We start from the raw sequence: 23,895 nt of genomic DNA on the forward strand, positions 1-23,895 counted from the left end.
GGAATGGCTTGACCTTCTCTGATCTTTTTCAGACTTCAAGTTATGCAGAGTTGGCCTTATCAGTCTTACAGTCTGAAATGGTTAGGGCAGCATTTCCTACAGGGGTCTGGTGAACTGTGAGCATTCCTTACATGGGCCTGGTGAGCTGGAATGAGTAGTTTAGCCTTTCTTACATTGTATCAAACATTCTGACCAGTCTTCCCATTGACCAGTTTTCCCATCATGCCATTACTTTATTCGTACCATATCACACCCTCACTATCCCCCCCTCCCCCCCCCCCAGGCATTTGTTGCTCTCAGGGCCATTGCTAAGTGCTCTATGGCCAGGGCAAACAGTAATGGGGAGAGTTGGCATCTCTGCCTTGTCCCCTACAGAGACTAAAATACTCTGACCGGACTCGGTTGGTTCTTACATTTGCCACTGGTGCCTGATATAACAGCCGGACCCAATCCACAAATCCCTGTTGGTACCCAAACCTGCCTAAAATATCCCATAGGTACTTCCACTCCACCCGGTCGAAAGCCTTCTCCGCATCCATGGCTGCTGCCACCTCAACATCGCGCCCCTCCGCTGGTATCATTATAACATTAAAGAGCTGTCTAATATTGGACGCCAGGTGCCTATCCTTCACAAATCCCGTCTGATCCTCCCAGATTACCTCCAGGACACAATCCTCTATTCGGGTGACCAAGATCTTTGCCAGCAATTTAGCGTCTACGTTCAAAAGGGAAATTGGCCTGTAAAATCCACAGCTCTCCGGATCCTTGTCTCGCTTCAGGATGAGAGAGAGATTGATGCCTGTGATAGCATTGGGGGAAGCACTCCCAGCTCCTTAGACTTGTTGACCAGGAGCGGCCCCAGTGACCCAGAAATCCTTTTATAAAATTCCACTGGGAATACATCAGGCCCCGAGGTCTTACCCGATTGCATTGCCCCCAATCCATCTATCACCGCCCCGAGCTTAGTTGGGCCCCCCAGGACTTCCACCAGCTCCTCATCTACCTTCGGGAACTCTAGCCTCTCCAGGAATTGATTCATACCCTCCTCCCCAACCAGGGGATCCGACTCATATAGTCGACTATAGAATTCACAGAACACATCGTTAACCGCCCCAGGGTCCATCACTACCTTCCCCCTCATGTCCTTTATTTTCCCTATTTCTCTCGCTGCCTCCTGCTTCCTCAGCTGATGTGCCAGCTTTCTCCCCATATTCATATATTGCCCCTTTTACCCTCCTCAGCTGCCCTTCTGCCTTACCTGTGGACAGGAGCCCAAATTCCATTTGGGGTTTCTGACGCTCCTTTAGGAGCTCCTCATTCGGAGACTCCGCATATCTCCTGTCCACCTGTCAGATTTCAGGGTCAGTGCAGACTCGATGGACCAAATGGCCTCCTTCTACACTGTAAAGATTCTATGATTCATTGAAAAGCAGGATATAAATGCAAACTTCGCCTTCTTTCTCTAAAAGTTGCTCAATAGCCACCAAATTTGAGAAGTAACGTTGAAATTTCTCTTGCGCAGCATTTCCATTTTAAAAATAGCGTACTTTGTGCACCCGTGTCGTGTGACCAGAAGCTGAGTCCACAAAAGATCAGCCATGGTCTCATTGAATGGTGGAGCAGGCTCGAGGGGCCAGATGGCCTACTCCTGCTCCTAGTTCTTATGTGTGGACAAGAGTGTTGCAATGAATTACAGTACCAGCATATTGCAAAGTGCTCATTTCCTGTTTTCACTTCAAATGTGTGAGCCATTCAGTTTGCAGTAATGCTTCGCAAGGTAAACAAGTGACACTGGGGTAAACCACAACATCACCGCATTTTTAGCAATTCCCTTTTTAGATAATTTCAGAGCCCAGGAGGAGGTCACTCAGCATCTACTTGAGCCAGCATTGCCCAGCAGTCACCAAATTAGTTCCATTCTTCACACTCGAGAAAATTTATGTTTGAAGTATTCAGTCACTGGCCTTTTTCAAATCAAAATTTGAACCAACCTAGGTTAATAAGTTGCAAGTAACATTTGCGCCACTCAAGTGCCAGGCATCTCCCTTTTTTTCATTTAAAATTTAGCGTACCCAATTATGTTTTTCCAATGAAGGGGCAATTTAGCATGGCCAATCCACCTAGCCTGCACATCTTTGGGTTGTGGGGGTGAAACCCGCGCAGACACGGGGAGAACGTGCAAACTCCACACGGACAGTGACCCAGGGCCGGGATCGAACCCGGGTCCTTGGCATCGTAGGGAGCAGTGCTAACCACTGCGCCACCATGCTGCCTAAGTATCAGGCATCTCCGATGAGAAAATCTAATCATCGCCCTTTGACATTCAATGGCATCACCATCGTTGATTTCCCCAATATCAACCTCCTGGGGGCTACCATTGACCAGAAACTGAACTGGAACAGCCATAAAAATACTGGGCGGGATTCTCCCATCGGGCGGCTAAGTGCTGACGGAGGAGTTAAAACGGGAGCTTTTGCTCTGGCATCGGTGCCCGTTCGGGACCTCATTCTGTGGCCCACAGGGGGCTAGGATGGCGCTCAAGCAGCCTACGCCACTCCAGCTGCCGATCCCGGCCTGAACCCGGCGCCACGGGGTCCGCGCATGCACAGTTGGGCCGGCGCCAACTAGCGCATGTGCACTGGCCTTCTTCCCCACGCCGGCCCCGACGCCAAATGGCGCAGGGCTACAGGAACCGGTGGGGAGGAAAGGACGCCGGGGGGCAGAGAGGCCGGTCCGCCGATTGGTGGGCCCCAATCGCGGGCCAGGCCACTACGTAGTCCCCTCCCTCCTCCCCGGGGTCGGACCCCCCCTCCACCCCCAGAGGCCGCCCCCGGACCCTTCAACGTCAAGGTCCTGCCGCCGCCATTCTAACATCCTCTGAGCCGGCGGGACCTCGGCTTTTTTCTGATGGCCGCTCGGCCCATGTGGGCCGGAAAATCGGCGCTTGCCCCGACCGGCGCTGCGCCGATCATGCCGACGCTGATGGCACCGATTCTCCGCACTGTGGAGGGTCGGAGAATTCTGCCCACTGTTTCTACAAGTGCAGGTCAGAGACTAGGAATCCTGCGGCAAGTAATTCACCTCCTGATTCCAAAGTCTGTCCAGTATTTACAAGGCACAAGTCAGGAATGTTATGGTATACTCTCCACTTGCCTGGATGAGTGCAGCTTCAACAAGACAAGAAGCTCAACACCATCCAGGACAAAGCAGCCGCTTGATTACCATCCCATATCGCAACTTAAATTCTGACTCTCGCCACCACCAGCGCAGCAGTGTCCACTATCTACAACACTGTTTTTCAAACTGTTTGGCCCGGGACCCATTTTTACCAACCGACCATCCTTTGTAACTCACGCCGGCCGACCTTCGCGACCCACACCAGCCATCCTTTGTAACCCACACCACCCGAACTTCGCGAATCACGTCGGCCAGCCTCCGTGACCCACCATTTTCGCTTGCCTTTAATGTGACAGGTGAGCCTGCTTGGTCCTCACAATCTCACTTGCTTTGTTAGTCAATGTAACCTTTCTGATAATGAGTTCAGCTGATGATTCAAGACCTCACTGCACCCGTTGAAAAAAAATTAAGAGGTTTCTCCTCGAACTCACCATGTTTAGTCTTCAAATGTCTTTGACGCTTTGAGGGTTTTAAACTTTCATTTGCCAGTACTTCCTTGCATATAACACACATGAGCTCGGATTCTCCGTTGGCCGGCGCCGAAATCGGGGCGTGCGATCGGGCGGAGAATAGCTCCTGACGCCGAAACCGCAGCAGGCGCCGGTTTGACGGCGATTCGCGATGCTCCGCCTCCACGGAAAGGGCGTCAATGCGATGCACGCCGCGCGTAGTTGAAACACCGTTTACATATCATTAGTGGGGCCACCCGCGATTCTTCGCCTCCTATGGCCGAGCTCCCGATGGTGCGGTCCACATGTGCTCTCAAACATCGTGAACCTGGCGTGGTGACTGCTGAGAGGAAGAGAGAGCGTACGGATAGTGTCCAGCACCCGCTGGCTGGGGGGCTTCTGCCAGGGCTGGGGGGAGTAGTGGGGGGTGGCCAGGTGGTGGGCTGTGGGATCGGGATGGGTGGGTATGCAACATCATTACCGCATGCCGCTGACAGTGTCGATGCCCTGGGTCGTATACACGACCCCACTGCCGGGGCACCCCCTTGGGTGCCCTCTGGCCCCAGTCAACCCATCAGTCGTATGGGTGCTCAGCACAACCTATCCCATCTTTTCGGCCCTGGTCAGTGTGTGTGTGGGGAATGTATTGTTTCAGCATGGTTGCAGCATGTCAGCCCTGCGAGTGTCCATCATGGACCTGGCGAGTGGGCGGCACATGGCACAGTGGTTGGCACTGGGACTACGGCGCTGGGGACCTGGGTTCGAATCCCGGCCCTGTGTCACTGTCCGTGTGGAGTTTGCACATTCTCCCCATGTCTGCGTGGGTTTCACCCCCACAACCCAAAGATGTGCTGGGTAGATGAATTGGCCACGCTAAATTGCCCCTTAATTGGAATTAAAAAATAATTGGGTACTCTAAATTTATAAAAGAAAAAAAAAAATCATGGACCTGGCGATTCACGCACCGTTTTCCGTGGGTTTCGAGGGTGTTCCACGTGGCGCTGGTGCTGGCCCCTCACTGGTAGCAGAATCAGTGCAGGTGTGGTGCCGAGTTTTCTGACGTGAAAGTCCATGGATTCTCCATTGGACTCAGAAACAGAGAATCCTGCCCATGAACTTTGACCCCTGGTTTGCAGTGGCAAAATTAATAAACCCACGCCTCAAGTAATCATCGTTATTCTGCTTTGTTCCTGTTTGCAGCTTCTTCTTCATGGGTCCTTCACCAGAGGTCTTGGCGTTCAGCCCAGCACTGCTGGCAACTACAAAATGGAGGAATCTCTCTCGCATCCAAATGTGATGTCAGTGTGACCTGCTCTCTGTCACCCCTCCAGGAAGGAAGACTCCAGAGATTTTTTTTAAAAATCTGCTTCTGGTTCAGTGGGCTGACGTCAGGAGGAGGCATTCTGCCCCCCGAGCTCCGGGCCTGCGCACTGCTGAGGGGGCACGCATGCATGGAACGGCCGGCATTCTGAAAGCCAGTCGCGGCTGGCATTTTTAAAAGCCGGTCGCGCCGTTGGGTACCACTTCCTGCGATCGGGAATGCCACGACGCATGGCCCGGCGACCCTCCCAAGACCTGCCCACAACCCACCCACGGGTCGCGACCCAGGGTTGGTTTGAAAATGAATGATCTACAAGATGCACTGCAGCAACTCACAAAGGCTCCTTCAATAGCATCTGCCGAACTTGTGACCTCTACCACCTAGAAGGAACAGCAGCAGTTACATGGGAACACGACCAACTGCAACCCCAAGCCACAAACCACCCTGACTTGGAAATGTATCGTCATTCCTTCACTGTCGCTGGGTCAAGATTCTGGAGCTCCCTCCCTAACAGCACTGTGGGTGTACCTACACCACAGGGACTGCGGTGGTTCAAGAAGGCGGCTCCCCACCACCTTCACAAGGCCAATTCGGGTATGGCAATAAATGCTGGGCTAACACGCGAAGCCCACATCCTGTGAATGAATACATTTTAAAAAGCTCTCCTTTCATTCGTTAGAAAATTATGCCCTCTAACTATTCAATCATTAACTAATGGATGTCGTTTATTCCATATTAATCTCATTAATACTCTTCAGAACTTTGAACTCCTCGACTGATGTCCTTTTAACACAAATTCCCATGAAGAGTCCAAATTTTTCTCCTTTGCTGTGGTTATCATTCAATATTGCTTTGATGAAACAGGACGGACGTCATTAGTCAGCAGAGTTTGAGAATGTGAGGGCCAAGTGAGGTGTGTGCATTGATGTTGAAGCTTTATTAATAAATAGGAAGAACAAACTTAACGTGGTGAGATTTTATTGAGTTAAGCTACTCCTCTGTATTGTCTTTACGAGAATGCTCAGTGTATGAAATCCAAAAGAGTATAAGTTCTACTCAAACAAGTCAACTCCAATCCAGTGGTTTTCAGTCACTGCCAATACATTGAGGCTTCTTTTCACTGTGTTGCTTTAATTATATATTTTTTTATTTGTTCATTGGATGTGGGCATCGTTGGCTAGGTCAGCATTCATTGCCCATCTCTAATTGCTTCTCAAGAAGGTGGGGGTGAGCCGCCTTCTTGAATCGCTGCAGTCCATGTGGTATAGGTACACCCACAGTGCTGTCAGGGAGGGAGTTCTAGGACTTTGACCCTGCGACAGTGAAGGAGCGGCCGCTGCAACCACCTTACCAATCATGCCGATTGAGGCCCGCAAGCAGAGACCTGACCCTGCACATCAGGGTTCAGAAAGAGCTGCTCTGGAGTCCATCAGGCTTCAGAAATAGAACTGAATGATCAAAGTCAGGCAGTTGGTTCACCTGCAAACAACTACAAGAGATAAACTGTGATAAGCCTCATGGTACCTATGGGATACCGGAGGTCCTCGTGTCCGACAACCGGAACCCCTTAACTAGCAGACAATTCCAGGTGTTCATGAAGTCCAATTGGATGAAGCATATCCCACCTGCGCCCTGCTACCCATCTTCCAACAACCTGGCCAAATGAGCGGTCCAAATGTTTAAAAGCAGCATGAAGAAGGAAGACGCCGGCTCGCTTGGCACCAAATTGGCTCGGTTTCACTTCAATTACAGGACCACGCCACACATCATCGACACAGCGATAGGCCGTGCCTCCGGAATAGACTCAGTCCATTGTTCCCCAACCTAGGTGGAAAGTGGTGCCAAAACACGAGGCCCAGAAGATAAATTACGACCCCCGATGACTCAACAGATCCTTCAGGCTGGGAGATACCGTCTATGTTTCGGAGACAGATTCGCTTGGCTCCCAGGGGTTGCAGTGGAAAAAACTGTCCCCATGTTGCAAGGTCAAGTCAGGGAGAGGATCTTAAAAAAACACGTGGACCTTCTCAGGAGCAGGGAACCCTCGACTGCGGAAACTACTATGGGCAGGTAACACCCTCAATGTCCTTTAGAGCCTACTCCAGGCGGGGGACTCAACCCATGTTAAACCCAAGCGTCCTCCCCCAAGAGGACGATGACTCGGGCTCAGAAATGGAGACGGAGGTGAGTGGACTGACCCGCAGCAGGAAGCGGGAAGTCAACATCGAGGAAGAGTCTCCATCAGTGGTCGTTCAACGCTCGGCTAGGAAGCGACAATCCCCCATCCACTTCACCCCCCCAGATCTGGATCCGCTGACAGTGGACTCAAGGCCCTGTGCAATAAGGTGAAGAAGGCCTCATCGTCGCAGGAGTGAAGGACAGGATCTGGACTTGGTGTGGAGGGAGCAGGGGGAGAGGAATGTGATAACCCTCACGAGGACCACGGGGTATCACTCATCGATCTCCCCATGGGGTTCATGCAGTACGAGTTCCCATGGTAATGGGCAGTTGCCCACCCAGCCGGGCGTCATTACTAAGCCCTTTAAATGCCGTTCCAGGCCTGCGCTGGGAGTTCCATTAGTCCCGAGCTGGGACAGTTGTGCTGTGCACTGCGGATGTGGCTTTACTTTTGAGTTCAGAACATATCTGTTTAAACCTTCATCTTCATGTCTCCTGGATTACCAAGTTCATAAACGACCTGTCTTATTGAAGTTAAGGAATCTGTAGTCTGTATAGTTGTATAGAGAGATACACAGCACAGAGTAAGAGACGCCGTGTACACCCGATCGAGAGTTGGCATATCAACCACCACTTTGATGGGTATCCTGTTATTGTTCTTTGTGAAAGTTTCCTGTGAGATCGTAGTTCAAAGGTCATTTTTAGGTCACTTAAAAGGTCTTGTGCAATTTGGGGTGAAATATGAAGGGCTAGTTCCCCATGGAAATGTTCAATCAATTGAACTGCCGTGACCCACCAGAACAATGATGCAACCACTGAGCAGCCACAGCCCAGAGGGTGAGGAGATGGCTACGAGAGCCAAACACGGAATGACCCGCCAAACCTCGCCACAGCAGCACTCCCATCCCCCTCAACAAAGTACACATCCTGCCTAGTGGTGGTAGCCACTCTGAAAACAAGGAACCAAATGAGGCAGCAGCATTGCGGATTAACTGGGATGTCCCCCATGGCCCCATCTGTGGTAACCACAGATTCCCACCAGCCATGCTCGATGCCACATTTAAAAAATGGAGACAGGAGGGGGGAACACTAGCTGTCAGTAACTTTTACATAGGGGACAGACTCACGACCTTGGATGAACTGAAGGAGGACCTGGACCTGCCGACGGGACAAGTACTCAGACACCTCCAAATTAAACACTTGCTCTGCAAGGAGGCAGCAAAGTACCCCAGGACCCCAAAAGACACACTACAAGAGGAACGAATCAGCACAAACAGTAAGGAGGGGGAGGGAACTGTGGGAACATATACGGATGGTTACTGGATAGGGCAAGACTACCCATTGGACAAAGCCAGATGGAAATGGGAGCACGAATTGGGGACGGAAGTGGATTGGGGTTTCTGGCGCGAAGCACTGAGTAGGGCCAATTCCACCTCCTCCTGCGCTACGCTAAGCCTCATGCAGTTTCAAGTGGTGCACAGAGCCCCCCTGACTAGAACCCGAATGAACAGATTCTTCCCGGAGGTGGAGGACAAATGTGAACGGTGCCAGGGAGGCCCGGCCAACCACACCCATATCTTCTGGGCCTGCCCCAGGCCTGTTGGGTTCTGGACAGCCTTTCTTCGAGGCGATGTGCAAGGTTGGGGGGATGAGGATGGAGCGGTGCCTAAGAGTGGCAGTCTTCAGGGTATCGGAACAACCAGAACTAAATAGGGGGAAGGGGCCGACGCCCTGGCTTTTGCTCCCCTAATCGCACACCGGAGAATCCTGTTCGGCTGCCGATCAGCAGCACATCACAGCTACAGACTGGCTGGCAGACCTCTCGGAATGCCTCCATCTGGAGAAGATCCCATCCGAGGGACAAGAGATTCCACAAAGTATGAGGGCCATTCATCAGCCTGTTCCAAGACCTGTTTGAGGCCAGCAGTGACCAGGGAAAGAGAGGGCGGGAGGGAATGCGGGAAAGAGAGGGAGGAAGACAAGGGAAGAAACCACAAGAGAAAGAGGCGGAGGAGGGGAAGGGGAGAAGGGAACCCAAGAGGTGCCACACAACCCCCCCCCCCCCACCCCCGCCCTCACCAACGACAAAAAGCTAAAGGACCCCAACAGAAAGAAATGGATACCAAGCCACCAACAAAGGAAAGGAGGGGAGAGCAGACAAGGGGGACCACAAGTAAAAAGCTGTGTAAAATAAGAAACGACTTTATTTGTAAATAGCTGACGCACTTGAGCCTTCACTCTGTAAAAACTGGAACGTACCAATAAAAACATTTTAAAAAAAGAACAATGATGAGAAGCACGCAAGAGCTGCAATAAAATGAAATTTTCGCAACAATTTGTGAACGCCCACGTTCACAGTTAGTTAGGTGTTAACAATCTGTTCACACATACATAGCAGGATCCACAGGATGGAAAGCCATTTTCTGCTGCTTGATGAATCATGGCAGACATTTTTGTGATGCAGGTCATACACATTGGTTACTTAAGCAGCCTGTGGCATCACGGAAACGAGCAGGGCATTTGCAAGACATAACTCAATTTTTAGGCTTGATTTTGATGATCATTTCATTCAGAAGTACGGATCAAACTCGCCAGGGGCACCAAATTTGCAGAAATGCAGCCCATTCTTCTCACTGCCGCCATGAAGGGGTAACATTTTCCCGTGAATCCATGATCACTGAGGGCGAAAGTAATTCAAACAATTGTTCAATGATCTGAAGTCCACTCTGGAACTCCAAGCACATCTTCACTTGGGACCATGACAGATCAGAGTGATGCACCCATTCTTTTCATAGGAATGGAGGAACAGGAACAAGAGTAAGCCACTCGGCCCTTCAAAGCTGCTCTGCCATTCAATAAGACCACAGCTGATCTCCTACCTTAACTCCATTTCCCCACACTATCCCCATATCCTTTGATGTCTTTAATATCTAGAAATCTATTGATCTTGGTCTTGAATATACTCAATAATTGATCCTCCGCAGCTTATTGGGGTAGAGAATTCCAAACATTCACTGCACTCTGAAGAAATTCCTCCCCATCCAGTCCTAAATGGCCAGACCTTTATACTGAGTCTGTGTCCTCGGAATCAGGACACCCCTGCCATGAATACCTCATCCGTCAGAGAATCAAAAATTCTCTTTATATGCTTGAGCTTGGGGGTGCAGTGGGCGGTGAGATTGGGACCCTCACACCTCAGGGTCAAAAAGGCTCGTTCTTGGGAACTATCTTAGTTTAGAGGTGGCAAGTAGCAGACTTGGACTTGGGAGCCTTACCCAGGAGCAGGTTGCAGTCTTCATTGCTGCAAGTGTTTGAAGCCTGGAGGATGGATACATGTAGAAACTGAGGGTGGATCTCGGAGGCCAGGGAAATTGGATAGTGAGAACAGTTAACTGGAAAAGGGACATGCAGAAAACAAGTTACAAAGAATGAAAGGCATAAGAAAAGTAAATAAGATGTGAAGTAAGGCGTTGAATGAGGAAACCTAAGGTTTTGCCCGTCTTGTTTTGGAGTAAACGTCATGCATCATACGCGGGTTGTCCAGCAATTTCTAAAAATTGGAAACTACGGCACCAAATACCAATCTTTTCAAACAACGCCAATCTTTTCAAACCTGGGACCTCGGCGGTGAGGCAGCAGTGCTAACCACTGTGCCACTTTTACTTTTTTCTTGGCCCACCTCGCAGTATGTTATATTTCAATTCCCCACCCCGAAGCTATGTGCCCTATTTCTCTGAGAAAATGATACGTTGCCTGCTCCAATTGCCATCAAGTGGCTCAGATTTCCCAGGCTCGAACCTTCGACCTAATCTTTTTGAGGAGATGGTTGCATAATGATGATGTGACTGAGTTAATAATCCAGAGGCTCAGGCTAGCACTCCTTTCAGGCGAAGCAACATTTCAAGAAGCAACACCTCCTCCAATTTGTTTGATTGTATTCACTGCTCCCAATGCAGTCTCCTCTACATTGGCAAGGCTAAACACAGGCTGTGTGTCCACTTTGCGGAGCACCTTCGCTCAGTCCGCAAGCATGACCCCAATCTTCCGGTTGCGAGCTATTTTAACTCAGCACCTTGCTCTCAGGCTCACATGTCCATCCTTGGCCTGTTTGTAATGCCCCAGTGAAGCCCGGCGCAAGATGGTGGACCAACATCTCATCTTCCGGTTAGGCATGTTACAATCCTCGGGACTCAAACTTTGAGTTCGGCAGCTTCAGAATGTGAGCTTTCTCCGTCATCTTTAACCCCCTTTTTAAAAATATCCCACACACGTGTATTGCCTCAATACAACCCGCCCCTCCCCCTCTCACACCAGGCCATCTGTCTTTTGTTCATAAAGTTACTACATCTTGTTGCAATCTCTCACAGCTACAGTTTAAAATCTAACACATTCTCCCACTTTGCAGTTCTGACAAAGAGCCAAAGGGACCCGAGACGTTAACTCTGCTTTCAGATGCTGCCAGACCTGCTGAGTTTTCCCAGCATCCTCTGTTAATGCTCTGGGGCTATAAGTTCAAATCCCACCATAGCTGTTGGCAGAATTTAAATCCAATTAATAAAATTTTCAATGACGGTGACCATGAAACTATCATCCATTGTTGTAAAAACCCATCTGGTTCACTACATGAACTGGCCCCTTTTATGAAGGAAATCGTCCGTCCTCACCCAGTCTGGCCTTCATGTGACTCCAGATCCACAGCAATGTAGCGAATCCTTAACTGCCCTCTGAAATTGTCGAGCGAGACACTCAGTTCAAGGGCAATTAGGGATGGGCAACAAATGCTGGCCTTGGCAGCGAGGCCCACATTCCCTGAAAGTATTCAGCAAAATATTTGCAACTCTACATGCTGGTATAGTTAGAGCAGAGGCTCACCAGAGGTGAATCATATTGCATTCCATACCCTGATACAGCAGATTAGAAAGTTACTTAATCGATCCGAATCCACACCTTGCAATTTCCTTCAGGAATATGCCGGACATCAGCCACTGCCTCGCTCCAATGTGCTCACAAATCTAAGCAATGCTGAGAGTGTATTTTCTTAAATGGGAAAGGAGTGTTACTGCGTGACAATCCCTCGTTCCAGTGCATGAAAGAGATGTTTCCTTCTTCTGTTGATTCGAATTATATGTGAAATTATGCCTCAAATTATTATATTTTTAAAAAATAATCTTTATTGTCACACATTAACACTGCAATGAAGTTACTGTGAAAAGCTCCCAGTCGCCACACTCCGGCGCCTGTTCGGCTACACAGAGGGAGAATTCACAATGTCCAATTCACAGCACGTCTTTCGGGACTTGTGGGAGGAAAACAGAGCACCCGGAGGAAACCCACGCAGGCACGGGGAGAACGTACAGACTCCGCACAGACAGTGACCCAAGACGGGAATCGAACCTGGGACCCTGGTGCTGTGAAGCAACAGTGCTAACCACTGTGCTATTAGCGCCCCTGCCTCTGAGCCAGAAGCTCCCGGTTCAAGTCCTATTCCAAGACTTGATGGCCAAGGAAGGTGCGTGTCGACCTGTAAATCCTTCCTAACACGCCACTGGCTGGTGTAAGAATGTGAGGGTCTCCTGGTCAGTCACGTTTGATGCAGAATGAAGCCCCTGAAGCTATACCTCTGATGACAGGTCAGTGACCTGCAACAGGGAAAATAAGCTGTGGAAAACAGACAGAAGAACGTACTTTGTCCACCTCATGCATCTCTACACACAGGAAGCTCTCTACATCTAAACAATCTCAATATCTTTCACTTTCTATCAAGAAGCACTAGAGGATGAAAACGGATTCCTCTGAACCCGAGTTGGGAAAGAACCTCGTGGAATGACTAGGCTCTATTCAGACTGGCATATTGAAATAATATTTAACCTTTAAAGACACTGGACAGACAAACATAAAAATGCATCAAGTCTAAACACTCATTGTTGCAACAGCTATGTGTTCAAAACAATCAATGTTTCTTTCGTAGCTCTATGGTAAATGATGGCTGTGGCATCGAGGCATATGGGCCAGGGCAACTCAGGCATTTGCAATTCAACTGGCACAGCAGTATGGTGGCTACAATTGGATTTGGATCCCATCAGCTAAGAAAGAGAAGTTGACCCAAAAGTGCCTGGTGGCGCTCTTGTGTGTGTAAATATCAAGCGAGTGCAGGATGTGGTTCAGCTGTGATGCCCCGCATGGTTAAATGCCAACATTTACAGTTGTGGTTCATCGATGATGAATGTCTATTTGCAAGAGACCAGAGAACTGCTGGTGCTTGTAGAAACCACAGTACAAAATGACTCATTAAACCAAGGAGTCTTTACAGCACGTTCAGCCCATGGGCAGCCATTCATCCCATCAAGCTCATTGTACAGCAATCCAATCAGTTATCATCTCCACCCCCTCCTTCTATCTCTGTTAGCCCTGCAAGTTTATTTCCCTGAAGAGTCCCTCCAATATCCTGTTGAAGTACGTGATCATGTATGCTTCCACCACCCTCACAGGCATTGACCACATTGCCGGGCCATTATCACAGGTTGGGTAGAACAATTCTTCCTCACATCCACCCTGCATCTCTTACCCAAAACCTTCAAACTGTCTCCCTGCTCCTTGGCGCTGTACCATCAGCTAATGGGAATGTGATAACCCATGCTCGGCCCACGGCGAAACTGATCTCTCTGTGGGGCTTTGGAATATGAGCTTCCCAATAATAGGTGCGGTACCACCCAGTTACGGCTCGTAAGATCGAGCATAATAGCCAGTCCTGACAGGGACCGGAATGCTAATTGTCTCAACGGGGCTGTGAGATAATCCCAACACTGTTGGTGTTATGATGGGAAAAGCGGCAGGAAATGTAAGCACTTCACTTCAACTGCTCTTCCACTCCTGTCCCACAAATTGGCATAGGATTTAGAATCATTAGCCCATAGATGTTAAAAGTGTAAAAGGATGCCATTCAGCCCATCATCTGAACATCCGAATTAAGAGCAGGAGTAGGTCATTTGGGCCCTTGAGCCTGGTCCGCCATTCAATAAGGTCATAACTGATCATGTCTCTGTCCACTCTTTGCACAAGCAATCTAAGACTAATCCCAGTGCCCTGCTCTATTCCTGTTGCCTCCGTTCCTGTATCCTCCTCTGCTTCAGATATGAATCAAATATTCCCTTCATGGATGGGGCAGCCTTAGCCTTGATTACTCCTGGAGTTAAAGTATTCAGTGTTCCATCAACTTATTTTCACAGGGCGGACTTCCGGTGGCGGCCATGAAGGAGTAAATCGCACATTTGGTGGCTCCCGCTCTGGTCGGACTTTTGGACCTTTTCCCCCGATTTTCTCCCGGCCTTGAATTATAAAACTGATGTCAGAGGCAATTGTGTACTGAATTCCCACATCGGTGCATGTAGAGAAGGATTAGAAGTGCTCGTAAAGGCAGAAACAGAAAGACAGAGAAGGCTTGGGCTGAAGTTGCAGCGGGAGACAGCATGGCGGAGGACCGGACCTCTGGCTTGTCGATCCAGCGGTTAACGGAGCAGCTGATGCAAGTTATTCAGGAAGGCTTTGCTAAGCAGAAACGGGACTGCTTGGACCCGATAAAAGAGTCAATTGAGCGGCTGGAGCTTAGATTGGACGCCCAAGATCGGGCAATCCAGAAGGTAGAGAAGGCGCTGGCTGAGCAGGAGGAACATCAAACTGCGGTGGAGTTGGTGGTGGGGATGCTGAGAGACCAGCAGAAGAAGCTCTTGGAGAAGGTGGAGGACCTAGAGAACAGGTACTTGGATAAGGAGCGCATTCTACAGTGGGCCAAGCAGACACGGAGCTGTAAGTGGGACAATAGTATCCTGCGGGTCTACCAAGACCAGAGTGTGGAGGTGGCCAGGAGAAGAGCAGGCTTCAACCAGATTAGGTCGATCCTTTTTAAGAAAAAGGTGAAGTTCGGACTGTTGTATTCGGCCCATCTCTGGGTCACGCATAAGGAACAGCACTTTTATTTCAAGTCGCCTGAGGACGCGCTGGACTTCGCGAAAAGGAAAGGACTGGTGGTGGACTGAGAACTTTTGAACTTTGCTTCATAGTTTTTTTTTTGTTTTGTTTTTCTATTCGTGCTTAAAAAAAGTTTCTCATTTTTTTGTTTTGTGGAAGCTGTTTGTAATGCCTTTTGCATTGATTTAGGACCAGCGGTAGAGCTGAGTGAGTTAAGGTTTTCATTTGCATTGTTGGGGGATGGAGTTGTGCTTGTTTAGATCTTGGTGTTTTTCTGTCGGGCAATTGTGTGGGGATTGTTTGATGTTGGAGTATGTTTGTTTGAGCGGGGAGAGGGTGGGGAGGGAATAGCTGGGAGACTATCTGGCGCCAGGGATGGGGGCCACCAAGCTAGCTGGGCGGGGTAGCTCATGGAAACGCAGTGGAGGGTGTGCATATGTTCGGTTTATCAAAGGGGTTGGGTTGCAGAGTGTTGTTACTAGGGGTAGGAGGGGAGGTAAATGTTCTGCTGATGAGGGAGGGACTTGGGGTAAGGGGCAGAGAGGAGGTTGGGGGCGGAGGCTGCCTGGGGGCGGGCCGGTGGAGGCGCAGAGCATGGGCTGGAGGCGGCCCAAAAAAGGGGATGGCTGATCGGCGGAGGGGAGAGGCAATGAGCCCCCCAACTAGGCTGATCACCTGGAATGTTCGAGGTTAAATGGGCCGGTCAAGAGGGCACGTGTGTTCGTGCATCCTAGGGGACTGAACGCGGACGTGGTAATGTTGCAGGAGACGCACCTTAGAGTAACTGACCAGATTAGACTGAGGAAAGGCTGGGTCAGTCAGGTCTTTCACTGGGGATTAGACTCAAAGACTAGAGAGGTTGCAATCCTGATCAATAAGCGGGTGGTGTTTGAGGCGGGTAGAATAGTCTCGGATGTGTGAGGTCGGTACATTATGGTCAGTATGAAACTGGAGGGGGTATTAGTAAATGTGTATGCGCCAAACTGGGACGATGCGGAGTTTATAAAGAGGATGCTGGGGAAGATACCGGACCTGGACTCGAACAGGTTGGTCATGGGAGGGGATTTCAACACAGTTATTGATCCTGACTTGGACCGGTCAAGCTCGAAAGTGGGCAGGGTGCCAGCAATGGCAAAGGAACTAATAGGGTTCATGGAGCAGATGGGAGGCGGGTGTCATAATATCCACTCATGTATATAATGAGATGCAGACAGGCAGTGATTGAATCTATCGACTTAAATCTTGTAAATTTTGTTCAGTTTGCTCTGTATCGGCACGATAGACACCTTCCCATGTACACATGTTCATTCACTCACCACTTGTATATAATCATGCATGTATATATATCGCCACGTTCCAAAATGTACTTCAGAAAGGGGAGATGTCATAATATCCACTCATGTATATAATGAGATGCGGACAGGCAGTGATTGACACGCAGGATAACCAATGATCACACACAACACAAAACAACCAATCACAAGACAGAATACCACCACTATAAAGCACACACGGCAGTAAGACTCTCCCTCTCTCTACAGGACACAGCTACTGAGATAGTAAGAGTGCACAAGCCAGTGAGCACTATCACCATGAGGTAGAGAGTTAGTCTGGTCAAGCCAGTAGGAGGTTATCAGTTAGATTGATAGAGTGTCAACTCACAACAGACTATGTACAGCAATCAGGAAGTTCAATAAAACAGTGTTGGACCATCTCCTGTGTCAGAAGCCTGTTTCTAGTTTCACTGCATCCAGTTGCAGTCAACATTGAACCAACGTACCTAACACATCAGGGAGGGGGGAGGGTGGGGGTTGGGGTTTTGGGGGGGGGGGGAGTGGGGGGGTGCGGTGGGGTGGGGGGGGGAGGTGGTGGGGGGGGGGGGTGGAGGTGGATCCATGGAGATTTGGGCAGCCGAGGGTGAAGGAGTTCTCCTTCTACTCACGCGTGCATAAAGTGTACTCCCGGATTGATTTCTTTATTTTGAGCAGGGCCTTACTGGCAGGGGTGGTGGACACGGGGTACTCGGCGATCACAATCTCAGACCATGCTCCGCACTGGGTTGACCTGCAGGTTAGTAAAGACAGTAACCAGCGCCCGCACTGGAGGTTAGATGTGGGACTTTTGGCTGATGAAGGGGTGTGCGAGCGGCTGAGGAAATGTATTCAGAACTACCTGCAGGTCAACGACACGGGAAATTTCAGCAACGATGGTCTGGGAAGCACTGAAGGGGGTGGTCAGGGGGGAGCTGATCTCGATACGGGGCCACAGGGAGAAGGTGGACAGGGCAGAGACGGACCGACTGGTAAAGGAGATACTACAGATTGATAGGAGGTATGCGGAGACCCTAGAGGCAGGGCTTTTAAGGGAACGGCGGAGACTACAGGCGGGGTCCAGCTTGTTAACCACAGAGAGCGCGGTGGAGCAGCTGCAAAAGGCGAGGGGGGCTCTATGAGTATGGAGAGAAGGCCAGCAGAATGCTTGCACAGCAGCTTAGAAAGAGGGAGGCAGCCAGGGAGATAGGGAAAGTAAATGACGGAGACGGGAACCTGGTTGGAGATTCAGTAGGGGTGAAGAAGGCGTTTCGGGATTTCTACAGTCGGCTGTATAGGTCGGAACCCCCTACGGGGCCGACGGGGATGAGGCACTTCTTGGAGGGGCTGAATTTCCCAAAGGTGGACAGGGAGCTGGTAGAAGGGCTGGGGGCCCCGATTGGGTTGGAAGAGATAGTGGAGGGTCTGAAGGCCATGCAGGCGGGTAAAGCCCCGAGGCCAGACAGGTACCCAGTGGAGTTTTATTAAAAGTTCTCTGGGATTTTGGGGCCGGTGTTGATCACGATGTTCAATGAGGCAAGGGAAAGAGGGGTGCTGCCCCCGACAATGTCACAGGCCACGATTCCGCTGATCCTGAAGCGGGGCAAGGACCCGGAGCTGTGTGGGTCCTACAGGCTGATATCCCTATTGAATGTAGATGCCAAATTGCTGGCCAAAATTTTGTCCTCCAGGATTGAGGATTGTGTTCCGGATGTTATTGGGGAGGACCAGACGGGGTTTGTTAAGGATAGGCAGTTGGTGGCCCATGTAAGAAGGTTGTTAAACGTGATCATGATGCCCCCGAAAAGTAGGGAGGTGGAGGTAGTGATCGCAATGGATGCAGAAAATGCTTTTGATCGGGTAGAATGGGATTATCTGTGGGAGGTATTGGGACGGTTCGGATTTGGGCGGGGCTTTATTGACGGGGTCAGGTTACTATATCAGGCTCCTGTGGCGAGCGTACGGACGAATAGGACAACATCGCACTATTTTAGGCTGCACCGGGGGACGAGACATGGATGACCCTTCTCCCCACTGTTGTTCGCGCTAGCAATAGAGCCGCTGGCAATTGCTCTGAGAGCCTCAAGGGGCTGGTCCGGGGGTGGGGGGGGGGGGGGGGGGGGGGGGTGCACAGAGTCTCGCTCTATACAGATGACCTGCTTCTGTATGTATTGGACCCAATAGAGGGGATGGAAGAAATCATGAGGATTCTAGGGGAATTTGGCCGGTTTTCGGGGTATCGGCTAAATATGGGGTAAAGTGAGATGTTCGTGGTCCAGGCGAGGAGACAGGAGAGGCGATTGCGGGAGCTGCCGTTTAGATTAGTAGGGGGAAGCTTTAGGTACCTAGGCATTCACGTGGCGCGGGAATGGGACCGGCTGCATAAATTAAATCTGGCTCGACTAGTAGACCAAATGAAGGATGATTTTCGGAGATGGGACGCGCTCCCGTTGTCACTGGCTGGGAGGGTGCAGGCGGTGAAGATGACGGTCCTCCTAAAATTCCTGTTTGTATTTCAGTATCTCCTCATCTTTATTCCGCAGTCCTTTTTTAAACTGGTCAACAAAGTGATCTCTGGCTTTGTTTAGGCGGGCAAGACCCCGCGGTAAGGAAGGTAATGCTTGAGCGGAGAGGGTGGGCTGGCGCTGCTAAATTTTAGTAACTATTACTGGGCGGCGAATATAGCCATGATCAGGAAGTGGGTGGTGGGGGAGGGGTCGGCATGGGTGCGCATGGAGGCGGCTTCATGCAAGGGCACCAGTTTGGGGGCGTTGGTAACTGCGCCTCTGCCGTTCCCGCCGGCGCGATACTCCACCAGCCCCGTGGTGGTGGTGGCCCTGAGTGTCTGGAGGCAATGGAGGAGACATGTGGGTGCAGAGGGAGCATCGGTCTGGTCCCCAATCTGTAATAATCTCCGGTTTGCCCCGGGACGTATGGATGGAGGGTTCCGGATATGGCGGAGAGCAGGGATTAAGAGGATGGGGGATATGTTTATAGAGAAGAGCTTTCCGAGTATGAGGCCGCTGGAGGAGAAGTTTGGGTTGGCGAGGGGAAACAAATTCAGGTATCTGCAGGTGCGGGACTTCCTTCGTAAACAGGTGTCAACATTCCCGCTCCTACCACTAAGGGGGATTCAGGCCAGGGTAGTTTCCAGAGGGTGGGTAGGAGAAGGGAGCGTCTATGACACTTACAAGGAACTTATGGGGTCGGAGGAGACGCAGACCGAGGGGCTGAAGCGCAAGTGGGAGGAGGAGCTGGGAGGAGAGATAGAGGATGGTCTATGGGCGGACGCATTGAGTAGAGTTAACGCGTCTGCAACATGTGCCAGGCTCAGCCTGATACAATTCAAGGTCGTTCATTGGGCTCACATGACAGTGGCCCGGATGAGCAGATGCTTTGGTGTGGAAGACAGGTGTGCAAAATGTGCGGGAGGACCAGCGACCCATGTCCACATGTTCTGAGCATGTCCGAAGCTTAGGGGATTTTAGCAGGGGTTTGCAGATGTCATGTCCACTGTGTTAAAAACAAGGATGGCACTGAGTCCAGAGGTAGCGATTTTCGGGGTGTCGGAGTACCCGGGAATCCAGGAGGATAAAGAGGCAGACGTTCTGGCCTTTGCTTCCCTGGTAGCCCGGAGACGGATATTATTAGCTTGGAGGGACTCAAAACCCCTGAAGTCAGAGACCTGGCTATCAGACATGACTAGCTTTCTCGGTTTGGAGAAAATCAAGTTTGCTTTGAGAGGGTCACTGTTAGGGTTCGCCCGGAGGTGGCAACCATTCGTCGACTTCTTCGCGGAAAGTTAATCGTCAGCAGAAGGGGGGGGGGGGGCTTAGTTTAGCTTAGAGTAGGGGGTTAATAAAGGTGGGACCTGTAAGGAAGGGAGACGGCTTTTGCACTATGTTTATAGTTTCATGTACATTGTTTATTGTGTTGGTGTTATAATACCAAAAAATATCTCAATAAAATGTTTATTAAAAAAAACTTATTTTCACAGGGCCAAGCGATTCCCGGCTTGGGTCACTGTCTGTGGGGAGTCTGCACATTCTCCCCATGTCTGCATGGGTTTCCTCCGGTGCTCCTGTTTCCTCCTACAAGTCCCAAAAGATTTACTTGTTCGGTGAATTGGACATACTGAATTCTCCCTCAGTGTACCTGAACAGGCGCCGGAGTGTGGCGACTAGGGGCTTTGCAGTGTTAATGTAAGCCTACTTGTGACAATAAAGATTATTATTATGTACAAAGGAATTTTTCCTTGCCTCTTTCCTCATTCTCTTTGTGAAAATCGGTATTGGATGACCACTCATCGCTGATTTCTCAACCCCAGGAATGTTGGAAGTTAACGGGATTAGCAGTGAACTTGAAATGAAATGTGTTGGGCAGTTCGGACTCTCAGAGTTTGGGGGAAGACCAGTGCACAAAACCAATAACTAGTCCAGCCCACCATCACACCATGTAGCAAGCCCCAAAGTTATTTTATCCGTTCAATAAGAATTAAAATTCATGCATAGCAGCTCACATAATCTTAGAATTTACAGTGCAGAAGGAGGCCATTCGGCCCATCGAGTCTGCACCGGCCCTTGGAAAGAGCACCCTACCCAAGCCCACACCTCCACCCCATCCCCATAACCCAGTAACCCCATCTGACCTTTGTGGACACTAAGGGCAATTTATCGTGGCCAATCCACCTAACCTGCACATCTTTTACTGTGGGAGAAAACCAGAGCACCCGGAGGAAACCCACGCAGACACAGGGAGAACATGCAGACTCCGCACAGACAGTGAGCCAAGCCGGGAATCGAACCTGGGAACCTGGAGCTGTGAAGCAAAAGTGCTAACCACTGTGCTACCGTGCCACCCACGAAGGTGTCTGGTTGACGGACCTCTCCGGTTTTCGGTTGGCTGGATTTGAGGCACTTGTCCTTGCACTGTCTTCTTGGTGGGGTTCTCTTAATGTCTTGAAGTTAACCTGAGGACTAGTCTGTCTGTTCTCATTTGTGTCACCTCACAGTTTGTCTATTGGCTGCCATCTGTATACAAATCAAAAGTAATTCATGAGCTGCGAAACACAATGACATACCCTGAGGACACAAAATGCAATCATAAATGTCAATTCATTCTCACTCTCAAGAGTGAGTCCATCAACGAGTCACATAGCCTGTCATAGAACACAATCTCCTTGAGTCATTCGCTTCTTTGGTGAAAGAGGATCTTTCTAAAAAAAGAGTTGGAGATATGCCACCGGCAAATCATAAACCTCACATGTATTCTATTCCTAAACTGGGTGGCATGGTAGCACAGTGGTTAGCACTATGGCTTCACAGCTCTAGGGTCCCAGGTTTGTTTCCTGGCTTGGGTAAATGCCTGTGCGGAGTCTGCATGTTCTCCCCGTGTTTGCGTGGGTTTCCTCCGTGTGCTCCGGTTTCCTCCCACAAGTCCCGAAAGACTTGCTTGTTCGGTGAATTGGACGTTCAGAATTCTCCCTCTGTACCCGAACTGGCGCCGGAGTGCGGTGACTGGGGGCTTTTCACAGTAACTTCACTGCAGTGTTAATGTAAGCCTACTTGTGACAATAATAAAGATTATTATTAACTAAGCCATTTCCTGGCTGACAAAGTTAACGTGGAAGTTCCTGAAGCTTCTCACATAGTTTAATGGTACTGGAATTTTCCCCAGCTTCTATTCCACAGCCACCCTTTAACACATCATCTCACCCACTCTGCAGTTCAAGTAACCTCCAGTGTGACAGTGATAATCTGTCCTTTTAAAAAAAATGTAGAGTATTTTCCAATCAAAGGGCAATTTAGCGTGGCCAATTCACCTAGCCTGCACATCTTTGGGTTGTGGTGGTGAGACCCACACAGACACGGGGAGAATGTGCAAACTCCACATGGACAGTGACCCGGGGCTCGGATCGAACCCGGGTCCTCAGCGCTATGAGGCAGCAGTGCTAACCACCACGTCAACGTGCTGCCTTAGTGATAATCTGTCCTGACTAAAGTATTAACCCTTTTGCCGCCAATCTCTGGAGTTTTTGAGAAATGTATTCCTGCAGATTAAGACCTCCTGCTGTTGCAGTTTGCCACCCTATACTGTTACTGTATATGTTAAAAACCTACTCACAATCTGAAAATTATTAAACAAGGTCCAATAATTTATTCTGCATCACATTTGAATCATGTCAATTTCCATCTATCTCTGTGTTTCGCAGTCAGCATGGTTCAGTGGTGGTGCTCTTATCTTTGAATCAGTGGGGTTCAGGTCTATTCCAGGAATTCAACATCTAATCAGACTAACACTCTGGCCCAGTGACTGATGGGGTTGCGCTATTACAAATGCCATCTATCAGATCAAACATGAAACTGAGGCTCATTCTGCCAGTTAAAATAGGCATGAGAAAATGTCCTGCTATCAAAGAGCAATCAGATCACCTCGTATCCTATTGTAACCAGAACATTTAAAGTAATTCCTTCTCTTGCCACAACAGTATCGCCGTCCGGGACCCACAGCAATTGATCCCCTGCTCCTACTTGTCCTCATTTACATGACAGCTATGACATCAACTTGACCCCTCCACCCCACTTGTGAACCCTTCCACTGCCTCATAGAATTTACAGAGCAGAAGGAGTCCATTCGGCCCATCGAGTCTGCGCAGAACCTTCGAAAGAGCACCCCACCTAAGCCTACGCCGCCACCCCATCCCCGTAACCCAGTAATCCCACCTAACCTTTTGGTAACTATGGGGCAATTTATCATGGTCAACCACCTAAACCCGCACATCTTTGGACTGTGGGAGGAAACCGGAACACCCGGAGGAAACCCATGCAGACACGGGGAGAAAGTGCAAACTCCACACTGACAGTCACCCGAGGCCAGAATTGAACCTGGGTCCCTGGAGCTGTGAGGCAGCAGCGCTAACCACTGTGCCACCGTGCCACCCAACCGTGCCACCCAACCATGCCACCCAACTGTGCCGCTCAATGTGTCAAACACCTGGACTGACATCCAGTTAAGCATGACCCTTACTTCCTTTAGTCATCAGGGTGGAGACTGAAAGCACAGGCTTCGACTACCCAGTCACTCTCGAGTTCTGATCATCCCTCCACCCTCTCACCAATTCTAGAACCCCCCCCCCCACCCCACCCAGACTCCCCACCCAAACCTTCAAATCTGTGGTCAATGCTTCCAGTTGATTCAGACTGGTCAGGACCTTGGAGTTGTATTTGAAGCCAAGCTGAAATTCCGGCCTTTTATTCTCGCTATCCCCCAATTGCCAGCTTCCTCCATTGCTTTGGCTGTCTTTATCTCTACATTAACCAGCCTAAACCTTTGAAGGAGCTTTTTTCACCTCCAGACTCAAATACTCCAATTCTCCTTTTGTCTTACATTCTTCACGGTTGACAAACCTAATTGCATCCTGAGATGAGGAGGAACTACTCCTCGCAGAGGGCAGTGAATTTGTGGAACTCGCTGCCCCATAGTGCAGTGGAATCTG

General features: G+C 49.9%; 1 protein-coding gene across 2 annotated transcripts in view; it reads right to left on the reverse strand.

The window, feature by feature from the left end:
- The window catches only part of itgb2 (integrin, beta 2), a 162,793-nt gene that overhangs the window by 136,663 nt on the left and 2,235 nt on the right, over positions 1-23,895 (reverse strand). The window contains exon 2 of one of the 2 annotated variants that reach the window (XM_072482007.1): positions 21,284-21,430. The exons of the other annotated variant lie outside the window; for it this stretch is intronic. The gene's annotated coding sequence lies outside the window, so the exon portion shown is untranslated. The remainder of the gene's footprint in view (positions 1-21,283; positions 21,431-23,895) is intronic. 2 annotated transcript variants of the gene reach the window in all.

Source organism: Scyliorhinus torazame, chromosome 2 (genome assembly GCF_047496885.1).
Source record: "Scyliorhinus torazame isolate Kashiwa2021f chromosome 2, sScyTor2.1, whole genome shotgun sequence".
Lineage (NCBI taxonomy): Eukaryota > Metazoa > Chordata > Chondrichthyes > Carcharhiniformes > Scyliorhinidae > Scyliorhinus > Scyliorhinus torazame.